The sequence below is a fragment of the Trachemys scripta genome, chromosome 10, assembly GCF_013100865.1.
Source record: "Trachemys scripta elegans isolate TJP31775 chromosome 10, CAS_Tse_1.0, whole genome shotgun sequence".
NCBI classification, from domain to species: domain Eukaryota; kingdom Metazoa; phylum Chordata; order Testudines; family Emydidae; genus Trachemys; species Trachemys scripta.
In genome coordinates, this window is record NC_048307.1 from 79,254,232 (window position 1) to 79,281,325 (window position 27,094).

At 45.5% G+C, this 27,094-nt stretch overlaps 1 protein-coding gene across 1 annotated transcript in view; it reads right to left on the bottom strand.

Moving 5' to 3' along the window:
• IGDCC3 (immunoglobulin superfamily DCC subclass member 3) overlaps window positions 1-27,094 on the bottom strand; it is a 187,532-nt gene that overhangs the window by 141,678 nt on the left and 18,760 nt on the right. The window lies entirely within an intron of this gene.

A 27,094-nucleotide genomic window follows, 5' to 3' on the forward strand; every position in this document is an offset into this window, starting at 1 on the left:
AACCCGGTTGGTTTAAGTCTGGGGATAGTCTTTCTACATGATAATAACAGGGATAATAAAAAAAAAAAACCCGGCATATTAAGACCTTGTGAGATATATTAATTAGAAAGGGCCTGATTCTGTCACCTTTGCTCCTGCAGAGTAGCACCTCCCCAAAGGGCGAAAGGGGGCGAGGAACTGGGTAAGAGAGACTCTTGGCTGCTTAAAGAGCTCTTGATATCACTGGGGATGGGTTTTATCAGCTGCTTTAATGTGCATTGAATGAACTACAGTGCTGGCTTGTTTCGCCATTCAGAGAAGGATTAGCATTAAACTGGGGGGAGCAGGAAGCAATTGGATGGGAAAATATGTGCTTCAAGCAGTTGAGGACTGGGAACCACTTCACCCTCCACAATACTCTGTGAGTCTGGGCAAAACCCATAAAAAAACCCCACCCAAAATGTCACCATTAAGCTGTCCTCCATTTATTTTCTATTAAAAGGCCTGTTTTTGTCTCAATTGGATTCAAATGAATGTATTTACATTTGCGGTAAGTACCTGAAGTCAAGCTGTCAAAATGCCCGTCTGTCACTCATGTTTTCATAGTGCCCCATCACAACACTCAGACATTTCCCCCCTTGACAGCTCCTTTGGACACAAGAGAATGAGTGACAGGAAGGAGTGCTGCTAAGAGAGCGTCTCATAATTACGCTGTAGTGGAAAAGTGTTATTTGTCTGTTAATTCTGGCACGCCAGGCCATTATTGTCATTGGCTGCCAGCCAACCATTCCCAATACAGAAAAAGTCACTTTATGTCAGGATTTTCATCCACTCCCTATCCTTCATTCCCCAGGTTTTGGGGGCAATTTGTTACAAAAGCCAGAGTTGGCCATTCGTGGCGTTTTCATGTAACTATTCATCCTATTAACAGTAAGCCAGGCTAGGAGAAGAAATTACAATGGGTCGAGATTACATTCACTTGTGAAAAATTACACATTATTAGTTGGGGACAATATGCCATTTGTCAGGGCTTGTGTGAAGCCCTTGGCTTTCTTTTTTTTTAAATGCAAAACCTTCTTGGACCAAAAAAATATAATCAAACTTCCGGAGACAATGAAAGCTAATTAGTGAAAATAAATTCCAAACGAAGACCAAGATTTACCACCTGCACCTAACCATGTCAGATGAAGTAATAGCAGCAAGAACCCAATGTTCCACACATGATTGTGATTTGTGCTATAGTGAAACATAGATGCCCCAGCTGAGATCAAGGCTCCATCGTGGTAGATGCTGTCCATACACATGGTAAAAGACAATCCAGATTCTGAAAAGCTGACACTCTAAACAGACAAGAAATGGGTGGGAAAAGGGACCTATTATCCCATTGTACAGATGGGCTATAAGGCACAGCATCATTGACTTGCCCAAGTTCACAAAAGAAGCCTTTGGCAGAGCCAGGAATAGACTCCGATGTCTCAAGTATCAATCAAGTGCCCTAGCTCTCCGAGCTGCCTTTCCTGGCAGAGGTGAAAATGATCTAGCCTCGTCTACACCAGCATTTAAACCATTGTGTGTCTGCTATGCTGTTCAACAATCCATACCGAGCATCCCAGAAGCTAGAAAGGTAGCATGCCCATTTGTCGGTGGCAGTAAGTTGAAGCACCAGGCTATGTAGGAAAACCCAGCAGGCACTCAGTAGTGGCGCTGCTCTGATACTCTCACACATCGCGACTGAACACCCAAGGACAATCAGAGAGAACCTGGCTGACAACGGTTTCCTTGAAGAATGGTCAGGCAACACTGTAACATGGAGGCCAGATCTGTTAATGGGTAAAGCAGAAGACTGGATGGCAGGAAATTTGACTTCTGTTCCTGGCTTGGGCACAGACTTGCTGTACTATCTTGGGTCTAGACCCTCAGCTGGCGTAAATGGACATAGCTCCAGTGAAATCAATGGGTAACGTTTCCAAAAGCACACCAGTGATTCAGGACCTTAAATCCACTCAAAGTCAGTGGGACATAGACCCTTAAAATGTGTTTACCTAGTGGAATCACTCTGATTTATACCAGCTAAGGATCTGGCCTTTAATCTCTCTGTTCTTCAGCTTCTCCAGCTGCAAAATGGAGAGGTTACTTACCTAGCACACAGGGGTGATGCAAGAGGTAACTTCAACTCTTCCAGACCACCAGCATTAAACTCAGTCTAATTCCCTCCTTGTAAGGACTTTTTATAGCACTATACTAAAGTAGGATATCTGGTTGTAGAGGACACTTAACACTGGCAGTGCAAAATATTGCAATATCCAAAACCTCTACTGTGCAGAAACCCGGCTACTGTGTGAAATGAGGTTCTGAGAGGGACGGGTACTGGCAGCCTTTATGGGATTTAATGGTAGCTAACCTTTGTTGGGTATATCAGAGATGGGGATTAAAAACATCAGAGCCGACCCCACGGGAGTTGTCCCAAAAGCAACTAAGTGAGAAGCAGACGTCATTTGAAGAGAGCGCTTGTAATATTGTATCAGTAGAACGAGACATTGCTGCTATCCCAAGACCAGACTTCATGCTAAGGTCAAGGGGGGATACTGTGCAGGGAGCAAGCATATGAAAGGCGTGACTGTCTGTCAAGAAGACAAAATGGAAGTGCATGTGCCGCGACGAGAGAAGCGTGCCAGCCGCTGAAAGAGGACGCTAGTTGTTCGTGACACAGGTGAGCTGCAGGAGGTTCCCAAGTACTCAGGGTGAAGAGAGCCAAGTACTCTGGGTATTGTCGCGGAAGATAACTGGATGTTATCCGGGAGCTCTCAGAGGCAGCTAGGAAGGAAGAAATGGGGATCTTGCTCAGTGCACTCAGCCTGGGGGCATAAAACTAACTGCCCGCCATCAGAGGTGCCCACCAATCCGATCTGATGTACATATATACTCATTCATTAGCCCGTTCGTTTGTAAGCCGACCCCGCAAGATGGTTAGGTAAAAATAGCAAAAACTGTATGACCCTTTCATAAGCTGACCCTATATTTCAGGGGTTGGAAAACTTTTTCCAGAGAGTTTAAAATCATCAAATTTTGGTGTAGACCCGTTGATAAGCCGACCCCCGCTCTTTGATGCGTCACTTTTTTACCAAAAATATTCGGCTTATGAACGAGTATATACGGTAAGTAGTATATGGGGACAGATGGAATGGAACAAGGAGAAAGGGCACAGCTCTCAGTTCTGTTGGAAATGCATGTAATGTCAGGGTGGTGGGAAGTCTCCCCTATTCCAAACCTAGCCTCAGGACTTCTCTAAATAGTGCTGAAGACACAGGTGCTCCCCCGGAGCCTGGGACCTTCGAGGACAGCCAGAGTGCATCAGCACTCCAGCCCTGCCCACTCCCTCGCCAACACGCCTGCTAAGTCACGGGCTGCAAGGGGAGCCATCATGGAACCATTCCAACCAGCTACACTGGCTGGGAAGCCCCTATATGTCAGGGAAGTTCTCCCGGGAAAGATCTGCTACTGCTGGAGTAGCAAATGAAGAATCCGGTGAAAAATGGAGAATCCGGTCCAAGGTATTACTGCCTAGACGCACCCTGGGGAGAAATCTGTGGGTGAGGTCAATGGCTAATTGACTTCCTTTCTCCTTGTATGTTTTTCCTTCATCCCTGATATGGAAGAAGGATAATTTGTTTAAAAAACAGATAGGCTGCTGGGAGGAGTTGTAAGGTAAGTGCTAACCCACTGCTGAGCCAACCTGGAAACATTCAGGGACTTAACTCTAGCTGGACTTCAAACCTCTCCCTCCTTCTCCTCAATCCCTCAAAAAGATCAATGAACATTAATCCAGTTTATGGTTCTACCTTTAGGATACTGTGTGCGCATTTACAATTAGCCTGCAAATGCAGTGCGGTATCGAGCAACAAAATCCACAAGAGGGTAAATTGACACCACCAAAATCAGTATTAGCAAAGCCCAGAAATAGAGACAGGCAGCTCAGAACATGGATAACTCCATGTATTATGAGTTATAATTATATAGTTGTTAATGAAAGCCAGAGACTTTCCAGAAGCAAGGTGATGCACGCAGTAGACTGTGAAAACAAGGTGAATTACGACAGACAGAGACAATAAAGTCTCATGTAGATGCGGTGAAATGATCATTATTGTTTGGATTGCAGTTAGAAACATTCAAGCCAGTTCCTCAGCTGGGGCTGGAAGTGGTCTCAAGAAATCATGTCCAACCCTCTGTGCTGAGGACCAAGAAAACCTAGACCACCAACCTTTTCTTTAAAATATCCAGTGATGCGGATTCCACAATCTCCCTTGGAAGCCTGTTCCAGTATTTAACTACCCTTAGGGTATATCTTCACTACCTGCCGGATCGGTAGTGATCGATCTATTGGGGATCGATTTATCACGTCTAGTGTAGAGATGCGATAAATCGATCCCCGATCGATCTGCCGTCGACTCCGGAACTCCACTGCAGCAAGAGGTGGAAGCGGAGTCGACGGGGGCGCAGTGGCAGTCGATCCCACGCCGTGAGGATGCGAGGTAAGTCGAACTAAGATACGTTGACTTCAGCTACACTATTCTCATAGCTGAAGTTGTGTATCTTAGGTCGATTCCACCCCACACACACAATGTAGACCAGGGCTTAGAGTTCGAAAGTTTTTCCCAATATCTAACCTAAATCTCCCTTGCTGCAGATTAAGCCCATTACTTCTAGTCCTACCTTAAGTGGACACGGCGAATCACCGTCCTCTTCCTAACAGCCCTTAACATATTTGGCCTTGGAACCTATTGGGTGAACGTTTCTATGCCTGTGTCAGATAGCTGCAGTGGCAAGCAGCAGAGGCACTTACCTTGGACCCCTCGCTTTAAAAAATGAAGGGGCTCCTGTAGGAAGAATTTGTAAAGGGACTGCTCAGTGCAACCAACATAAGTCTACTAACAGGACTGCAGGCTGGGAACTTGCTGCTTTATTTAACTACATCACAATTAGGAGAGCAGGACTCCCACTGACTAAAGAAGGGAGGGTGGAGCATAACTGGATACCCAGCTAACCCTATCACAATCACTCTTCATGTGTTCTGCTTGGCTTGGAACTTAGATTACAAGCAGACCGCCGTTGTCTCTTGTGGTTCTGACAAGGCAGTGAATGTAACATCACCTTGCAATGCTGCAAAATCCACAACAGTATTCTCCAGTAAGAGTCCACAACCCAGCAACCATAAGTTGTGGCATTTGGGGCCATGGAGCTCATTACCACAAAGTATCACTGAGGCCAAGAGCTGAACAGGGTTCAAAAGACTATTTATACGGATATTGCTGTGTTGCTTAATTTCATGATTTTATTGTGACACTTGCAGTATTTGGTGTTTCTCTTAAAGACACAGCTCCTAGGATCCTGTGATTATATGAAAATCTCAGCTTTCACTAAAAAAAATTAAGTTCCCAGCCTTCATGATTGTGGAGGGCAGTTTGAAAACATAACCCTAAAGTCTCAAAATCCTGAAGACAACTAAAAAGAACTCCACATTCATTTTAAAATCTCATAATATTTAAGCCAATCTCATGATTTTGGATGCTTGGGGCTGTCAATGCTGGGCTAACAGGAATATCCAGAGTTATAATAATCAGAAATAAACTAAAAGTTATGGAAGCGGTAGAATCTCGCATGCTTCAGGGCATCGGCGAATCTCTAATTATTGGGGGTCAGGAGGAAACTTTCCTAGGGGACAGGCTATCTCAGAACTACCCACTGCAGTAGTCCTGTACCTTCCTCTGAAGCATCTGGAGCTGTCAGAGACAAAAGACTCGACAAGTGGGATTTTATTTCTTATCTAATTCCTATTTTCCTATTGGATTCTACTTGTTAAGCTCCTTAACCAAATGATAATTTTGAAGAGAATTGTACAGAATTAAAGTATCATCAGCAGACAGGGGGGAAAAAACCCACAACAAACCCAAGATCTAATTAATAAGGAAACCTCCAGCCCTGGAGGTGCTTTGTTAGAGTTTCACCCTGCAAGATGCACAATAATATTAACTCTCTTGAATCTTGAATGGGACTTCAGTACGCTGCTTCCATAACATGCCATAAGTGATTAGCAGTAGTTCCCCCTTATGTGTTTCAGAAACTATTACAAAGTCATCCATTCACGTTTAAGGGCTTCTTCCTAGATTAAAACTTCCTTCAAGAGGGTAAAGACAGTTCATTGAAGCAATTATATTTATATGGCATTAAATAACAAAATACAAAAGACACAGCAATTTCCTTTTTTGCATAGTATCAGAGAGATAATGAGACGCTCACCCCGATCACAGCCTCTCAAGTAGATTTGTACTTATTTAATGGTTGCTAAAACAGAAACCAGTTTTTACCATATGACACGACAAACCCAAGGGATTTGACAAATTGGTGTCTATTTGTCACAAGAAGCTGATCAGCTTACTCTGTTTTGACAGCTTTTGTGATTTTATTGTGATATGTGGTGATTTTCTGAAAGCTCCAGCTCCCGGAGTCCTGCAATCACATAATCTCAGCTTTCATTATATTAAAAGTAGTACGTTTCTAGGCCTCGTGATCATGGAGAAAAGCTTGAAAGCAAGAACTGCGTATATCCTAAAGGCACAGAAACAAACAGAACCCTATTTTTTTTTAATCTCATGAATTTTAAGCCAATTTCAGGATTTTAGGGGGATTTCTGAACACAAAGTGGGCAATATAACTTATTCCTGCTTCCATTTGCCCCCCTCCTCCTCATCCTCTAGAGAACAGAAAGTGGCTCTGCAGAAATATTCCACCTCATGTGTCTCCCACCATAGAAATTTTAAATCTTGGAGTGGAGAGAGGTGAAGAGAACTACAACTCCCATTCTTTTGTTTTCCAACGCTTATCATCTGTTCACTTTGATCGGCACCAATTGCATCCTTCTGGCATGTGGCTGGCTTAGTCATAGTTGGAGTGCTGATGTCAGACACTGGCACGCAGTACAAATGGACCTTTGGTATAAAATCCCAACATCCTCAGTAGAGGGCCTATAACAGATTTTGTCAATTTCTCAACAATTCCACACAAAAAATTAAACATTCACTGCAGGTTGAACCAAAAAGGAAATTTTTCCAAATTTTCAGTTCACCAAAAAGTAAAGAAAAATGAATTTCAGGTATTAAAAATTGTTTCATTCTTGACCATTAAAAAAAAAATAAAGTCAAAGGACATTTCAAAATGAAAGTTGTTTCAAATAAAAAAAAAACATTTAATTACAAAAACATCAAAACAAAATGTTTAGATTTTTTCGAAAAAAAAAAAAATTGCAGCGGAAACCATTTGGCAAAATTGTCACAAATGCACAAAATGTTTCAGTGTCACTGAATCTGCATTTTTCACCACAAATTTTTTTTTTGGTGCTGTAAAGGTTTCTCTGACTGGTGTTTTTAAGTGACAATAATAACAGTAGTAGTCATTATGACCTTGCATTTAAATAGCACCTTTCCTACACCTCACAATAGCACCTGTGAGCTGGATAAGTAGGGTTGAATTTTACAGATGGATAAGAGACATGATGAGGGGAACACCCAAAAGGCCCCCTAATAAGCAAGGGTTGCAGCTGGGAATAAAAACCCAGGAGGTCCTGGCTCCCAGTCTCCTGTTGTAGCTACTATCTCCACTAGACAGCAGTAGCTGCCCATATTCACCACCCTGACGCTGCACAATTAAGTGCACTGAAAGGGTTAGCTTTACTAGCCAGCAAGTGATTCCTGGTCTTGCCAAATCACCCGGAATTCTGCAGCCAGCGGTGCATTCTGTGGGTGTGAAATGCAGAGCCTGCACTCTCCCTCGGTACATTTTGTTATTCCTGCAGAGTTCCCCTCTGCTAATTAAGGAGATTGGTCTTAAAGTCCCACAGAATTCCAGAGGCCTGTCGCGTTCATGCCACGGTGAATTTCCATACATCACAGAGCCACGCCCTTTCTCCAGCGAGCCGTCCTCTTTCTTCTAGGTCTCTCGTTGTCATTCCAAACCCCTCCCTCGCGCCTTCCTGGAGAAAGTGACCTTTCTTCCCCGGGAAGTCACAGTCGGGATGGTCTCCTGGATACCTTGTTATGCTATAGCCCCATGATGCAGGCGACCAATATACTGGCCTAAAGATGAACTTGTTGCTATGGTGGGAGTTCAAGTATGCACCGTGAAGCTTCAATTGGGGTGAACAACAGCACGGAGCTCGGTCTGCTTGTCCGGAGCAGCTCCTCAGCCATTGCTCCTTCACCAAAATGAAGTTGCACCAATGGGTCCCACCATCCAGTGACACTTGGGTTGAAATGTTTGGTTTGTGTTTAGCGTGGAAGGAGTTAGGGACGCACCCCACAGAAATAATTCACGAATTTAGCTAGAAATGATTTACCCTCTACACAACCGAATGAAATCATTTGGCTCCTTACACACACCCAGTATCCCATTCAGCTACTGGATGTGTTAGAATGTCACCAGTGCCTTATGATTTACAAAAAACACCGTGCAGAGGCCGATTGCAGCAGGCCGTACCCCAGGGCACTAACACTGCAGAGCTCAGCTGTGCTCACTCTGCTAGAAACTCCACGTCTCCCTCCAATAGTTCTGGACAACAAAACAGCCTCACTCCAGCGACAAAAGACCTTCTGCTGGCTGAGCCTTTATTCAAGAACAAAAGTGCGGTTACAGCCCTGCCACTGTGAAACCCATGCAAATGCCTTCTTTTAGCCCAGAGGGAAGAGAAGAGGAAGAATAATGCTAATAAATGCATCTTAATTTCCATAGTCGTATATTGTGGGCCACTTTGCATTGTGCAACCTGTGGACCCTGGGCCCGCCAATAGCAGACAGCCAGTATGGAGGTTCCTAAACCACCCCCCCCAATCTGCCCTACCACTGCCGCAAGGGATGTGGCTGAAGGAAAGGTGTCATGGCAGGGAGACCTGCTCTACTGAACTGATCCCCAGTTACCAATCCATCCCCATGAGGCCTCATTAGCAGCTACCATAAATTACAGCAGCTCTCAGCTAGTGCCAGGGGACTGGCCCTTCGTGCCATGACGTCAGGATCTAGGTGGTGCCAAGGTGAGCTTTACACGAACCATGCAAGCCTCTTCCCCCTTCCCTGGAGCTGTGTGCTCCTTGGCTGTAGAACAGGAGCTGGTCCATAGCCACATTTATTACGGGCATGCACACACAAGGACCCAGTCCTGCAAAGAGTTCATATCCCGGGTCTCTTTACTCCTACACGGCGCTATATGGTGTGGGATAGTAACTCTTTCCTGGATCACGTCCTGAACTTTTACCTTCGAACAAACAATTTCTCTTCCTCCATTTAAAATCTGACTTTTAGGCAACCAAGGGGGAAAAAAATTTAACCCCCGTCCCTCCAAATCTCTTGCCAAATGAGTGGGGAGCTGCCACAAAGAACGAGCAAGAGCAATCAGCATCATGTTCCTTCCCTCGCAGTGTCAGCAGCTGGACAACAAAACCTAGAGGTAGAATTGGCACAAACATTCACGGGGGCCATTAGAAGAGAATACGCTTTCTTCAAGCCACAGGAGTTCCTGTCATTTGATTCGTTCTGAATTTTCAAACAATGACTAACTAATTGTGACAGATGCAGGGCGATCGGAATCATTGTGCAGGAAAACACAGACTCAGAACCTAACGGCTCCTCGGCTCCTTTTTGTGGAGCGATTCTATACCTTTTTCATCTTTGGAATACAGAAACTTCCCCTCTCTTTATTTCCTCTCCCAAGTTCAGCCAGGGAGTTTATTGATCATAGATTATATACTTAGTTTTGTATCTTGAATAATCCACAAGGATTGCAACTGTTTTGTGGCAAGAGTTTCATAAACCTCAGACCAGCGTATTTTAAATTAGAGGGAAAAATCACTGCAAAAAAAGTTTACCTCCTATGACATTAAAAAACCAATATCCTGCTGTGAATAGTGTTTAGAATGCAAATCCCAGGACAATTTTACCCTCGCTTTCAATTTAATGACTCCCAATGCTCCCTTCCTTCTGTGAATAGGATAGCTAAGACAAGTGGCATCTTCCATCCATTCACCAATTAATCACCTCTCTGTCCACGAAAGGTTTAGAACGTGTCTGAATTCTAGATCACTAGAGATTTTAACATGAGGAAATCCAGAACTGAAATTAAAAAAAAAAAAAAAAAAAAAAAGTCAGTGCTCACTTCTCATAGAACAGCAGAATTTCAGTGCCTCTGTGAAACTCCAAACCAATGTCTGAACGTGTGTCAGCCAAAAATTCCCAAATAATGATCCAGCTTCCATCCCATATGGCTCCCGCTGAAATGGAAAAATGAGTATGGATGGACGTCTCTCACTCACCGGTTGGATGTTACCCATACAGTTTGGATTATCTTCATTGTAATTCTAGTCACCATGCTTCCGTAAACGAAGAGGGGATCCATGCTTTGGTCAGGAGAGCTAATTAAAACTGGTGAGTCATCCAAACATCCTCACACACAGGAAAGGCACATAGGAAGAACAGGTACTCTCAATCTTGGGTGAATTTAGTTAATGAAAGAAAATTTAAGCAGGCTTCTCTGGGGATGGAAGCGATGAAACAAAGGTAAGATACCACGTTCCCCCTAGAGCCCACAGCCCCATGAATCATTGAGTTGCTTCACACCTACGCTAACCAGATATTTTAAAACATGAATGGCCTGTGCGTATTCTCTACAGTTGTAACTAAACCTTTCTATAAATACACACACACACACACACACACACACACACACACACACACACACACTACAATAATGCTTAGAGGCCCCCCCGCAAGACTATGGTGCTAGGCGCTGTACAGACATATAGGAAGAGAAAGGCCCTGCCCTGCAAAGCTTGCATTCCAATAGACAAAACAAAGGCTGGGAGAAAAGCGTATTGTTATTCTCATTTGACAGATAGGGCACTGAAACACAAGGAGATTAAGCAATTGGCCCAAGACAACACAGACAATTTGTGGCACAGCCAGGAATTATACGCAGGTCTCCTGAGTGCCTGAGGCCTCAAGCAAAAGCCCATCCAAAATTTTCAGAGCTGAATCCTTAAAAGCAGGTTCCAAAGTCCACTAAGGACTGAGGACACTATCTAAGAGTAGCTTGATTTTACCAGGTGCTTGTGCACCTGCAAATCCTGCTGTTTGGAAATTCCAGCAGTGCCTCTTCCAGCTAGTTTGTTAGCACAGAGAGGGCGATTGTTTCCTCCCCAGCAGATAATTCTAGTTAAATTTTGACCCTGTTCAAGCATCGAAAAGGCTGTGATGTGTTGCTTTGACCCACAATCCTGGCACGACCTCAGGAGTTCCATGAATTTCTTTGCTCCCTGCTGTGTCCCTTATGTCTGACATCATTTCACAATCCCCCCTCTCCTCACAGGCAGGAATGAGCCTTTGGGTTTTACATCTTGAGAGAGTTGCAGCCTCCATTTCATTTTCAGCTTTCAAACATTTTCACCTTTGCCAACGATGGCCCCGATCCTGCAGCACGCTCCCTGCACCCGCCTGGAGCTACTCACGAGTCCAGGGCTTGACCCGCAGGGAGCTCCTCTCACGACCGGGGCCTATGGTGGTGTAAGAAGCCGCTGACAACCGCTTTGCTTAGCTCACCGCAAGGAAAACGTGCAAACACACTGGACTACAAAACATGAAGGGAAAACTGGCTGCAGAAGATTCCCTGGCGAAGTCCAGAGTGCAGCCAAAGTGGAACTGTACAACCCTAACAGGAGAAAGGAAGAGAAAAAGCTCTCCCCAAAATCCAACCCTTCCCTCGCAATATTAACACTCGGAATCCCTCAAACCTGCCAGAGCCTGTCTAACCCAGCACTAGAAGCTAGAGCGAGATTCTTCCCACCACTCATTAAACTTCCCCAATTCTCATTAGCTTCAAACCAGGCTCACTTAAAAGAAATTCTCTCTTTTTTTTTTTTTTGAGCAATAGATAGATTTGACCCTTTGGGGGCCCGCCCTTCTTTCCTCCCCATCTCTTGGTGCATTAGGATCGTAAATGAAAGACACAATCAGGACTTTCGCTCCCACCCCCTTTATACATTTCCATGGGAAACCATGGTGAGTTGGATGTACTCCGCTGCTCTGGCCAAACAAAATGCTTCAGTAAGCATTCTTGTTTAGGAGGGAACCGCCAAACGGGAGGGAACAAAGGGACTGGACTTTCCTTCAGAGCTGAGCATCATGGGACAGCAAAACTGAGGAGAGCTCAAGACCAGAGCAGCCATATCGATTGACACTAACTGGGCAAGGGAAGGCAGTGGAAAACGAAATAAATGAGTGGAGCTAGGAGCTAGCACCAATCCTGAAACCTAAACTTCAGCCGATTGCCAGGCATTAAAGAGATGCATGAGAAGGCAACCTGGGCTCTGACCGGCCTCCCGCAAAGGTCCTTTACTTTCAGGGAATTATAGCCGGAGGTCAATATTTTCAAAAGTGGGCCCCAATTTGGGGGCATCTCTCCTTGTGGCTGCCTGCACAGAGACCCCGTGCGGCCTCTGTTCAGGAGAGCTGAGCACACAGAACTTCACCTGAAGCCAAGAGGAGCTGTGGGGGACTCAAAGGCAAGAGGTCTTCGGTTGGTGCCAGAGAATCAAGGCAATCCAAAAATCAGAGACCACTTTTGAAAATATTGGCCTTCTTGTTTTCGGTGCAGTGCAAGCCAGGTTAGCATCTGGCCCAATATATCTTACTGGGGCAATAGTTTTCTGTTGCTCTTAGTGCAGATTGCATTTGAAGAAAAGCTTTCACCTTCACATTCTAGTGTATCATTATTAATGATAATTATTTGTATAATGGTGGTGCCTCGGGGCCCCAACAGAGACTGGGGTCCCATGGCACTGGGAGATGTACAAACACAGTGAAACAGTCCCAGTCCTAAAGACCTTACACAGTCTAAATGGACAAAACAAACACAGTTGGAGGGAAAAGAGAGGCACAGGGAGGTGAATTCACTTGCCAAGGGTCACACAGCTGGTCAGAACTGAAGACAGACACCAAGCCAGTGCCCTCTTGATTCTGCAGTACAGTTTTAAAGGTTGGCTTATAGCTAAGAGGATAGCACACTGGCATAGGACTCCAAAGACATAGGTTCTGATCTGAGCTACGTATCTGGCCTGCTGAGTGACTTGGGGCAAGTCCCGGCCCTCCCTGCCTCAGTTTCCCCATCTGTAAAAAGGGGATAATGATACTGATACCTCCTTTGTAACACACTTTGAGCTCCATGGATGAAAAGAGCTAAGTATTATTATGGCCATCAAAGCCTTTTGCTGTCTGAAAATAATGTCAGAAGCATTCATTTCAGAGCAGAGAGAAGGAGAAGACGGCAGGAAGGAAGAAAGCCTGTGCCCTAATACAAATTAGTCCTGAAAAGGGCAAACCATGCCATGGAAACATGTAAAGCATGGGCAGTAAGTGGACTTGAGTTTAACCCTGATCTGTTGGGAGGTTTCCTCAATATGAGAAATCCTATTTCAGCCAAAAACTTTGGAGCCTTTACGGACACGAAACACCTCACGGAAGCTCTTCCTGAGAAATGACTCGGCCCTTCAGGATTCAAACTCGGGAAGTTCCAGCAGTTAACACGTGCCCTCCCTGGAGTTTGGATTTAGAGCCACATTTTACACATCTGGTGTATTTGCTTGGTTTTCATTCACTTCTTTAAGCGCTTTCATTCTAAACATGCCCAAATAAGGTAATGTGAATGTATTTTTTTTAATGGTGTAAAGGGGTATGTACTTGGTGAATACAAAAGATTAATGAAAAATACAGTCAATGAAAGTAAAGAATGACTCCACTTACTAGTGGCTACTGAGAACAAAGGAGAACAGCCCCCTCCCACCAGCGAGCAGGGACCAGCCGCCACGGCTCAGGATTCAGCCCGCAGCAAGTGTAACGACCCTTTCCAGGAACTTTTAAAAAAATCAGTAAGAACTGGGGTGCATGGAGCCTACAAACAAGACTGTCTTCAGCTTAAAGGGCCGCTCAAGTCCAAATCTGGTTAAAAACATTGATTTACCTCACCCAAACCTAAACCCCATAAAAAGGTGCAAGATTTAAAAACCTAAAAATGAATGCAAGTGAGCGATGTTAGTCCCAGCTGAGGTGTTCCACTCCCACGGTGATGAGGACGTAAAACAGAACTGAACAAACGGATCTGAAGTAGGCTCGAACAGCGCTTGCAGCTGAAGACGCAGAGCATTGTACTGATGCCTGAGAAGCCAAAAGAGACATTGGCGAACCTGATATGAAGAACCTGAGGCCCGGCTCTACATAGAGTTGCACCAGTTGAAGTAGGGTTTTTAAACAGATTTTATTTAAGCCGGTCTGACTTGGGTGTTTAAACAAACCCTCGGATCCATATTTAGGACCTGATCCAACTCCCACTGAATGGAAGTAGGATCTTTCTGGGAAGGGGTTATTTCACCTGTAGAGAAGGACTCATGTGAACCCCAATCCTCTCTCCTTACTGCTCCCTTACAAACTTTTACGCATTCCTGGCTTCTTGCCTTCTATCCTGTTGTGCCTGCAACATCTGGCAAGATCTCTCTTCTACCAAACCCTCCAGAAACCCTCCCTTTCCCCTCTCCCTTCACTCACCTCCGCTCACGGGTGCTTCCCAGCACTGTTATGGGCTGTTCTTTCCATCTGCCTTAGGGCCAGATTCTGCCATCCTCACTCACCTGGAGTACTACTCTGCTCTGCGAATGGTCTCAGTGCAATCAATGAGACTGCTAGGAGGGAGGCAATATTCACACTCAGGAAGGGCATCAGAGACGGGCCTCCTAGGCTGTAGGGTCTTTGGAGCAGGGACTGTATCTGATTCTGTGTTTGCAAAGCACCAGGTAGGTTTACCAGTCTGTGGAAATGTTTTCAGGGATAGCTCAGTGGTTTGAGCATTGGCCTGCTAAACCCAGGGTTGTGAGCTCAATCTTTGAGGGGGCTGCTTAGGAATCTAGGCAAAATCAGTACTCAGTCCTGCTAGACAGGGGGCTGGACTCGATGACCTTTCGGGGTCCCTTCCAGCTCTATGAGATAAGTATATCTCCATATATTATATTAACTATCATCAATGATCATGTGGAATATGAGCCTCGTGGCTTGATATTTTTAATGCTAGACAGCACAACATATCTCACAGGCTACAATGCTGCACTGACCTGGTAATAGAGTAGATCTAATAAGTCTTTTCTCAGGATTAATGCCTGACCTTCCAAGACACGCTAGGTAGGAAAACATTTTGTTCTTCCACAGTGAATAAGCACAGAAGCATGGACCATGATCAAATGCAACTGAGAACAAGACTGCAGCTGAAGCACACACACACACACACACACACACACACACGTCTTTTTTATTGCAAGCACTACCACTCATTTACACACCACCTGCCTAAAACTATCTCCTTTGTGCGCCAGAATTGATCCTTGCTCTTAATTAGTGCTCTCGGTTGCAGCAAAATTTCATTTGTTTCTTCCCAACGTAGCCTGATCCATTGTCCCTCTGCCGTGACCTGTGAAAATTAGTCATTGAGCTCGGTGACAGTGGTAAGTGCAAAATGCAGCATCAAAGGGACATAATGGGGGCCTCTTAGGACGGACAAAGAAACGCCATTAATGAAGGAATGCTCCAGAGGTGCCAGCTCATTCAGACATGTGAGCTACTGCTGTTCCTAAGGTGGAGAAAGCGTCAGGAGGAGGAGGGGAGGGTGGCTTGCAGAGAGGAGCTGTCCAGCCCTAGGAAAGGAATTTCCCTGGCTCTCCAAGGAACACCAGCGCCTGTGTACAGACATGTCCTCTTCCTTGTTGTCCAAGTGACGGGGATAGAAACGATAGTCAAGTATTGCTTATTCCTGGCGCACAGAGTGGCTGAGGTAACTGTCCCCTCCAGACTTTGCTCGTATATGGTACCTTTCCCCTAAGCATCTCAAAATGATTTACAGAAATGGTCAATGTGTTAGTTCTCCCCCTCCACCCCCGCCGCCACCATTTTATAGGTGGGGAAACTGAGGCACAGAACGGTCACATGACTTCCCCAAGCTCACCCAGCAAGTAACTTGCAGAGCTGCAGCCCACGCAGATTTTGCATCTGTGGATCTGATGTGAACAGGGGATCAGGAGAGGCGAAGACAGGACATGTGGAGGTGGCACTATCGTAAGATTTCACAGTCAGCAAACTTCCCATTCTCCCTTGTGTGTTTCAATGTATACATCAGTTCCCCTTTCTGTTTCCATGGCCCCTACACCACCAACACCCCCAGCCACTGCATGGTACATAGGGCATCAAGGCAGACACAGAAAACATCACAGAAATGGGACACCATGGGATCATGTGGACTGAAGAGACTTTCCCACATCAAGTAGGTACCAGCATCCCTTCCGTGGGCACTGGAGGGTGGCCTGAGGGAAGGAGCCAGCCACTCTGTGCATTGTGTGTTCCCAGGAAAAATGGGCTTCACTTCCAGAGCAAATCATGGGTTCATTCAGCAGCTTTCTGCACTGAAACCCCTCCCAGGGATGAGCGGCGGGAGGCACCTGCAAGCAACCCGGGTGTGAAAGCCATAGGAGCGTGGCATGTCCATTCACTGCACCACCAGAGATGGGAGAGGGCAGGGGCAAACATCACCCAGCCAGGCCATCCACAGGACTTGGGCTCAAACGTTTCCTTCACGTAGATGTCAGCCCTGTCTTTACCTCTCCACCCATCTCAGCTTGGCAGTGGGCTGATGCGGTGGAACAGAAGCAGCGCAGATGAAATGTACGAGAGATCCGTTTTCACCTGCTGCTGGTTTGGAGAGAGAAAGGCAGCTTTATGCTTAGAAAACTGCTCGAAGTGATGTGGAGAGCAAAGAGATTTCGAACCTTTTTACAGACGGAAACACACAGAGAGGCAGCTTTAAACCCTCTCCTGAGAACCCGCGTCATTAAACAGTCACTCAGACTCCGCAAATCCCAGCCGACTCTCACTTTCACCGTCCTGCATTCAGAGCCCCACAATAAAGAACAATGAGGGAGAGAAAAGGCTGAGAAGCTTTAAGTTGCATTCAGGAGGCCATCTGGCCTGGCAGTCACAGCCAAGGCTGGGAACCAGGAGGGTCCTGGGTTCAGATTTAATCCGAGCCACTTATGGAATGACCTTCGGCGAATCGTTTGACCTCCTTTTGCCTCAGTCAACCCAACTGTAAAACTGGGTTTAAAGCAGGAACCTGCTGGAAAACCATGTGCCGGATCTGGAGGGAGCGGGAGCATATCCCATGCCCAGAAAGGGGACCGACCTGGAGATGTCGGTATACAATGGAAGAAAAGAGATCATGCAACAGTCCCTTCCCCTCCCCCCCCCACCCCCGTTGACCTTTAGGGCCACATCCCCATTCCAGCGCAGGCCAGCACCTGTGCTCACAGCACGGCTCACCAGTCTGGCAGCACACTCTCTCCTAATGAAACCTGTTGCTTATCTTCAGCCAGCATGTGAGTGAGTTCTCCGCCTCCTCGCTCACTGTATCACTCCGAAGCTTTTCTGCATTCTCTTGCCCTGGAGCGCAGAGGAGCCGGCAGTCCTGGGTTCTATTCCCAGCCTCCCACTATTCCTAGGGCTTGCTCCTTTCACAGGGCCACGTGAAGATTAATAAAGTACTGTGGGACCCTGATTTCAGAATGCAAAGTAGTATCGTTATGGGTCCATTTTTCCCAAGCACCTAAGTGACTTAGCAGCCAAAGTCTCATGGGTGCCTAAGTCACTTAGGAGCTGTTGACATATTTTGCACATAACAGAAAAGGGTTTAAAACCCTACCCCAGGGCTGTCACTCCCCGGGAGGGAGCTGTAACTGCAGCAGGCAGGTTAAAGTGCAGAATCCATCACCCTGCTGGATTTCAGAAATTAAACATCTTTTCAAACATCTTTTATTTCCTTTCCTTCTTGTGGCCATTATCAGTAACCACAGGTCAAGTCCAGGATTAGCAAAATACAATGTATCAAGCCAGGCACCGGCATTTTTTAAGTTACAAAGAATCACTAGTTACCCATCAGACCAACAGTATTGATTTCCTGGGCTGAATGGCTCCAGAAAGTTAATTCCTGCTTACAGTCTTTCCAGTAAATGTTGGCCAAAAAAGCAGAAGCGTTTCTCTCACCTAGTCATTGTAGCCACCTCTCTTCTTCGGCTTTGGAAACTATTTGCATGCTGATAGGCTTGCAAAAAAGTTTTAATGGCATCTCTAGATCCCAGCCAAAATAAATTCCCAGTGAATCATGTTACCTAATTCTTTGCTCTTTTGTAACGCCTTCTGGTCAGGTTCTCAGAGCACTTGAGGTTTGCAGTCTGGGAGATTTCTGGCAATAAATGTTGATTCCAAGCTCTAAGGTTCCAAATTAGGATAGAAGTTATAAAGAGGCATTACTGGGATTCCTGGACAACAGGTCACAGCTACTTGTGTTCCCCCGGTTGGCGCAAGATAAAGCAGCCTGCGTTCACCGTGTTTCCTGCCACTTCAGTAGTGAGATTTCAAGCTGTCAAAATAAGACATCACAACAAACGTCTGCAACTCAGGCGATCAACCCGCGCTCCAGGGCTGCATCCTGAAATCCCAGTCTTCAGGGTGATGGAGAAGTCTACACTAGAGCTTTCCTGGGCTCCTTTCTCCTTCTCTAGTCACTACTGACGGCTTGATCTGCTATTAAATAGTTTCAGGCAACTTGATGTCTTAGAAAATGGCATCCCGTCTCCCAGAACAGTGGTCCTCAACCAGGGGTATGCGTACTCCTGAAGGTACGCAGAGATCGACCAGGGGGTACTCAACTCATCTAGATCAGTGTTTCTCAACCTGAGGGTTGCAGCCCCCGGGGAGTGGCAGGGGTCACGGAAGGGGTTTAGGGATTTCGCAAGTGCAGGGCTGGCAAGCAGGCAGTTGCCTAGGGACCCACGCCACAGGGAGCCCTGCGAAGCTAAGTTACATGCTTCAGCACCGGTGCCTGGGGCTCAGGCTTCAGACAAGGCTCAAGTGAAAAACAGGTTCAAGTATCACACTGAAAAGTAAGTACAATATTTATATTCCAACTGGTTTATTTTATAATTCTATGGTAAAAATGAGAACGTCAGCACTTTTTCAGTAACGGTGAGCCGTGACACGGTCGTATGTTTATGTCTGATTTTGGAAGCATGTCGTTTTTAAGTGAGGTGAAACTTGGGGTATGCAAGACAAATCAGACTCCTGGAAGGGGGACAGTAGCCCGGAAAGGTTGAGAACCACTGTCCCAGTCGATGAAAATGAAAATTTACTGGCTCCACACCATAGAATCCCTGCAGTCATCTGAAGGAACTCCGGTACCCCACTCTTGCCAAGTACAACGGCCACCATCTTGGCGGACACACTGGCAAAAGAACGCAGGGACAGAACAGAGATTTTTAACGCACAAGTAAACAAAACCGAAACACCAAGAGCTTGATCAGCAGTTGATGTAAATCAGCATTGCTCCATTGCCTTCAGTGGAGCCCCCAGTTTCACCAGTTTACACCAGTTGAGGATGTAGACTTTTTTTTTTTAAAGCCACCTTCAAATTGCTCTGGTTATGTCTAAAAATCAGTTATTTAGGGCCTGCTGACCTTAGAGATGTCAAAACTTCCTCAGCTTTGCTACAAAGGTTAAATGAGACAAATAACTCAACAGTGCTACCATTAATGAAACTCCTCTGATATATTTCCCTGGAGCCTTCTTTAAACGACTAAGTGCCATTACTGCCTGAAGAGCAAACGCTCCTATAAGCGAGAAAACATTGCTGTGACCACGGCTTGGCTTAGCTCCATTACCAGCATTACCGAGAAGAGTGAGATTACATTTAAATGAACATCACACTGCTGCAAACCAGCACCCTTTAAAAGAAAGGTGAAACAAGCACCAAATTTCAAGCTTTCAAAGGCAACTTAGGCACACTCTGAAATTCAATGGGAGATGGGTGACGAACTCTTTTAAATCTGCAAATCTACTAAAAATCCAAGCCATTTGTCCCAGTTTTCCTTGGACAATTCTGTTTATTTCATGTGGTTTTGCTGGGTCACAAGAACTTTACAGGACCCCCGAAATGTCCTTGTTTTTTCATTTCAACCAATCAAACCATTTGGCTGATTTTATAACTAAAATGTTGTTTGTTGTTTCCCCCTGCCCCCAAGACATATTGCTACAGCAAGTAGAATCTGCTCAGGGTTTACCAAGAACAATCCAGTCCAGCTGAATGGGGGTTCCGCATGATGCACAATATTTGGACTGAGAATAGTCGGAGGAGCACAGACATTATCAAAGCAGTTCTTTTGCTCAGAGTGACACTATTCAACGTCTCAGATCAAAGCTCATTCAGACCCAGATCCACAAAGATATTAGGTGCTTAACGCCCACTGAAATCAATGGAAGCTGGAAGCCTACCTACTTTGGAAAAAGTCCTCCACCAGAAGTAATCTGCCCATGTCCCTCTTGAGCCAGATGTTGGCTCTGGCGACACCAGCGTATATATTTTTAAGTGCATTTTTGTCTTGTGCAAATATTTCATGACCCTAAAAAATGTCACCACAAAAGAAGCCCAAGTTTTTAATTTTGGAAATGTGGTGACCCGATCTCCACTTTCCACCCAAAGGGCTCTCCGGCTTCTCGACAAGAAGAACAACAAACCAGGTAGGTGGGTCTAAGGTTTGATTAGGAAGTTCTGGTGAGTGGTTTGCAACCTGCATCCAAATCCAAATGGTGGCACTGCCCAGGAAACACCTTCGTGACAACATTGGGACCACCTTATTTCAGCCTTAATTTAAAATGCTAACTTCATAATGAGTGGAACAAAACTGTGTAAAAACATTTCCCACTATGATCCTGGTCTGATCCTCCCAATATGGCCTGCTTTTGTAATCACACCCCTTTGTGATCTCACTCTAATGCCTTGTATTGTGACCCATAAAATAATCAGCCCTCTTTGTCTCTACTTAATCCTTTTAGACTTCCTTCTTGCCTCTTCCCTCCTATCAATTCTCCCATTATTTGAGCTCAACCAGCTCGTCCCCCATCCCACAGCTCAAAGGGGGCTGCAGTTTCAATATACTGAATGCCTTCTACGCAGAGGAGTTGAAATGATGAGAAGATCTTTGCTGTTTTTAAAGAAAAAAAAAAGCACTCAACCTTCTTCGCCGCGCAAATAGCTTAGGCAAAAGGACTCACAGGCATGTGGGAACAGCAGGGTTTTTTGCAAGTAACCTTGAGACCCTCACCCTTTAGGTCACAGAGGCTAGCAGGTTAGCGGGGAAGGAGTGTTGGCCTTGGGGTTCACTAGAGAAGTTGGTGCTGTTGTCTGTAATGTCAGTCTCCAAAGGATCGATGCAGAGGACAGAAGTCACATCTGCCTTGCTCCCAATATCAACACTCACCTCCTGCCAGCAGGGGAAGTGCTAAGTACACACAGGCACAGTGGGATGGAAGCAAGTGGCTGGGGATTTGCTGAAATAAGGGAAATGAGGTGGGGGCTTACAGCGCTGGTAACTGAGGTCCCTCTGGACAACAGATGATGGCGGGGGACTCTTGTGTGGCAGGTACAGCCCTCTGCAGAGCCATTGTGGGGTGCCAACTTAGACCAACGCCTCAGGCCAATACATCTCGCCTGGCTTCGGGAAATCCACTTCGCATCCAGCAATGTGACTGTCTTTTTTAATACGATCACATCAAACTGTGCAACTTGCCAGCATCAGGCCAGATGTGTGCAGCAGCTGACCCAGCATCCACTAGGACAGTGGTTTGCAATTAGCGATAATTGCTTGTTATTGAGTGATATAATCAATGGGTCCTATTCCACGGGCCAGGCTGTGATTTATGATGATGCAGTGCAGCTCCATCAAACTATAGTGTGGGTGGAAAGGCTGCAAATTCTGCAAGAGGACACAGGGCTGCCAGATAAGCCCTAGATAAACAAAGGGCTGTGATAGCAAGGAACATGGCTGCATTACATTCTGTAGTGCTCTTCTCCTGAAGGAGGCCTGGAGAGTGGCATAACACCAGCATGCATGGCATAAACCCAATAGAATGGAAATATTACTCACTTCTTTCACATTAAACTCATCCTGTGTTTATTTGGGACTAGGCTGTGAGACCTGAACTACAAGAGCGTAAGGGCTCCTAACCCATTCCTTCCTCCCTTCCAGATCTTAGACTCATTCCTTCATCCCTTCCAGATCTTAGACCGATTCCTTCATCCCTTCCAGATCTTAGACCCATTCCTTCATCCCCTCCAGATCTTAGACCCATTCCTTCATCCCTTCCAGATCTTAGATCCATTTATCTTCCCTCACCTGAGCAGGTAGGTGGGAGTAGACAGAGAGTGGAAGGAGCCTGAGCTCCACCAATCCGTACGCCTGCATGCCACTGGGAGAAGCCAGCAGAAGGTGCTATTCCGCTGGAAGGAGAAGGAAGCAGGGAGAGATTTGTGCCTCCGAGAGGGTAATGTTGATATGCTACAGTTTATGGACTAGCGCTTGCTCAGGGCTGTGCCTATAGACACAATCAAGCCCTCTGCATCTGTTTTATCCACCAAAAGGGGAATGTAAAACAAAAACAAAACATCACACCTTTTCATTATTAATATCTAGTGATTATATGGCATTTCCATCCACAGATCTCAAAGAGCTTTACCAAGGAGGTCAGACTCATCATCCCCATTTTACAGATGGGGGAAACCGAGGCACAAAGAAGGGAAGTGGCTTGCTCAAGGTTACCCAGGAGTTCAGTGTCAGAACCAGGAACTGATCCCTCAGTCTCCTGACTCCCAGACCGGTGGCCTGCCCACTGAATGATGCTACTATAGTTAAACACAACATCTGCAGGCCAGGAGAGAAAAAGAGAACTAGTGTGAAACGAGCAATAAAATGCCTCATCAAAGTGCCTCTAATCAGCTTTTCCGGGGGCAAATTGAAGATCTTTAATGCTGTCCTGCTAAACAAGGATCCCTCTTTCTTCCCCCTGCCCACGAATCTCTGCAAGCCAGAGCCAGACCTACCCAGATACATTCACACATCCTCCCTGATCTTTCCCTCAGGAGAACTGTGGATACACGACACTGATTTTAAGTAAGGAAGCTAAGAGTTATGAGTAAATAAGTTATGAAACTGTTCTGTTATCTTTAGAAAAAAATATCTGTATTCAATAACAATCAGATGATAAAAGAGCATGCCGTATGCTGCGACCTTTCAAACCCACTCACTGGAGTTGGACAAACGAACAAAAAACAACTGGAAAGTTCTGATCAACGACAGGCAAAGAAGTTTGCTAGATGCAGGTACAAATATCAAAGGTCTTTGTTCGGTTTAATTACTACTGTATGATTAATTACTGTATGAAAATACTATTAGCACATGTTCTGAAAATCCACATAACAGAACAAGCCAATTTCCATCCATGCAATACTACTATATAGAAACAGAAGTACCCTTATGAAGCCTAGGTTTTATTAATGAGACTACATAGCAATCATATACCATTTAACTAATTAAATTTGATAACCCTGTCCCTAGGAGGTCAAAAAGTGCAGTTTAGCCCCATTTTACAGATGGGGAAACTGAGGCAGAGAAATGACATGACTTGCCCAAGGCTGCAGGAAAAATCAGTGCCAGAGCTGGGATTTGGAGCCTTGGTTGATTCAGGAATGTCTGGCCCCCACTTCTATGCTCAGATCATGTTTCTCTATATTAAAATTCCCCAAATCATTGCATCTCTGAGGTGTCTAAATATTGCCAAATCTGAGACTTTATTGCAAAGCTCGGGTAATTTACCTTCCTTGAGATATACGGCATAACCTTTCATTTCAGTGCCAATAATCTATGAGGAGTTCGAATCTGAGCATTCATACCATGAGGGCCCTGTATTATATGTACATCATCTGTGATCAGCCTGGTTTTCCAGTTAAATTTTACCCAATATCAATGTGTTGAAATGAACCTGAAACATTAAAAAAATATGTGATATCCAACAACACTTCCTGAATGCAAACATGGACGCTCCACAGAGCCAAGAAGACTATAGGCCAAGGAACAATACAACGCCAGAGTCTGTAATGATGATATGAGACAAACGGCATCCCTTTGAACAGAGTGAAACATATAGCAGAGCTCTCTGGGGGCTCTGCTTTGTCAGATTCCTTTTACTTCTCAGTAGCGCAGCCTTGATCAACTTGCATGATTTTTTTTTATTTCTCCTTCACTTTTCTGCCCAGCTGTCAATACCAAGCGAAGGGCATATCTGCACGGGGAGCAGGATTTAGCCCATAGACATTTTAACTCTTTCAGAAAGGGTTTATACAACACATATTTTCTTCCTTAAAGCAAACCAGCGCCCAAGCTATTCAAGGCTCCCAGGATTATAAGTGCTCATTACCAGGTAATGTAACTGGAATTTCTGTGCTTAGTGCGCGAGGTGGGCTCCTCAAGGCAAGGACCATCTTTTTGGCACGTGTTTGTACAGAACCCTGATCCACGACTGGGACCCCTAGGTGCTACCATGGGACAAATAATAAATAACCAGTGGCCCTGGCAGTGTGGAAGTCCAGTGCAAGAGATGGCAAACCAATTTCCACCTGTTAGAAACATTGCTTCTAAATAGAGCTGGGCAAAATTTTTCCACCCTAAACCTTTTTTCAGCAAAAGATGCAGATTCAGGGACACCAAACCGTGGCATGAATTCATGCCAATTTCACCTGTTTCGGTCAAAAAAAACCTCAAACCTAATAAAAATTCTGAAAACAATCGAAACAGTTCTCTTTTGATACCCAGCTGACTGAGGTGCCAGTCTACATTCTAACGAAGAAGCAAGATGGGTGGTGAACTTTGGGGCCTGGGAGAACAGCCATCATCTTGATCGTCAGAGAGGATTGAACCCAGGACCTAAAGAATAAGCCACCGAACTAAGTGTCTAGCGGGCACTTGCAGCAGATTCATATTTTCTATGGATCAGCAACACACACCGAACAGTGGGTTACACTGGCCCAGGTACACGTGCTCAGCCCCATCCACCACAATGCCCTGCAGATGACTCCTGTTACTGGCAGGATCTCACTGCACGGGTGGGGCGAAGACAGTATAGTCTGTACAGGGTTAATGGCGCATGGGAAGAAATTATGACAGCTCCAAGCCCGAAGCCAGAATAGGGCCCAGAGTGTTTTCAACGTGATTCTCTTCCATTTTGATTTAAGCTAAAATCTAGTTACCAAAGGAAATGCTATTCAGGAACATGCAGCTCTTCACATCCATATTGACACCGTAGCCTAGAGAGCACTGTTTATTGACTATCCTCTGGCTCTTACATCTCCCACTTACAGGTCCAGGAAGTCTGACATTGTACTCCTGTGTCAGCCATCTCCCAGCTCAGAAGTGACAAAACTGGTCACCAAAAACACTCTGAGGCTTGTCCTCAGGAGACTGACAGGTTATAGATCTGGCTGCTTACCTGCACAGACCCAAACCCTTTGCCTCCTCGATATTGTCATTACTCACACCACTAAACAGCGAGGTTGGCTGATGGCCTCTCCGTACACTCAGGAACGGTTGACGGCAGGGCGTTGCCTTTAAGGGCAGTCAGCGAGCCAAAGCCCGCCAGCAGGAAAGGAAGGGTTTTAAGTGGTTTCGGTGGCAATAAGTATAACCAGGGAAGTTTCACACCCTTACAGAGGATGTTGCCTGGGCTTTTTTGCCCCTTCCATCGGATGGTCTCAAAATAAATTACAACGGCAATGGAAGCGTTTTTACGGGACTACTCCAAGGGTGAGCAAAACATGTTCTCTTAAAGGAGTTGGGGTCTTTTCATAAAGGTGGCCCAAAATTTTTACATGAAGGACCTCAGCTTGGTGATAGCCAAGGTGGGAATGGGGTATCTCCTTACTCGAACGGTACATAAAGTACATGCCTAGATATAACCACCAGATCTGGTTGAATGCAAAAAGGACACCCTAGTGGACCTCAGGCAGCCTGCAGATAGCCTACAGGCAAAAGGACATACTCTCCGTGCAAGGCGCACACAGAGAAACCACCACTCAGGGGGTCATTAGCTGCTGCTGTTATCTGGACAAGGCTCACACTCATGACCAAACCAGCAATCAAAAACCCAAGCAGGCTACATTTAGGAAAGCACCAGCAGAGCGCATGCCACTCAAGAAAGAATTAACCTCAGGAACAGCATTTCCAAATACAATGGGATAAATAAGAGAGCAGCAGACTGCAGGCACAGGCAGGCCACGGAATCACAATTGTGTCCTGCTCGGTATTTTTTTCCCTTTCTTCCTTTTTTTTTAATTTCATTCACTCTTTGACATTTTCATTTTTCCCCCCTACAGGCTCCTACAACAGACAATCTGTCTTGTGTTGTTAGCCTTGCCCCCAAAGGCAATGCCAGGGAGTAAATAAGACTTGCTGCTTCCATGCCGCCTGCCTTAAATAACAAAGAAACTGTGACCTTCAAAAGGTCTTTGCCTACTGTTGGAAAAGTGATGCCTTATGAATGGTACCTAGCAGCGGCAAGAGGCAAAGAGGTTTCAAAACACAGCACAGAAGAGACGTGAGTGATGGAGTATTCGCTGTGTGACTGACTGTGACTCACTCCTTTGGGACAGGGGATTTACTACCATGAGGTCTCTTTATTTTTCTCCTCCTTAAGCAAGGGCTGATTAACTCTCCTTTTACAGGAGTACAATTATTCCGGAGATTAGATCACAGCGATAGCCCACATCTGCTCCCCACTCGTCTTTTTCTCTCACTCCTTTAATCCTTTCCTCAGCCCCCATTCAATTTTCCAGACAGAAGCCTGCCAATGGCTTGGTTCTTACTGTTTAGCAATCCCGTCCATATATGAACTTTCACCTTTCCAGCCCTGCATGTAAGATCTATAGGAAGAGGGGCCCGGACGCTCCTGCGTCAGTTCTGAAAGCATGCCCAAATCACACCTCTGTGCACCAGATACAGGGAGGGCAGGCAGGGAGCAAATGTAAGTGGCAGCGGGGCTCCCAAAATCCATTAGTTCTGGGACAGAATGGCAGCACATGTACCGGTCTGTCTCAGATCTATAATCAAGTCGTGACA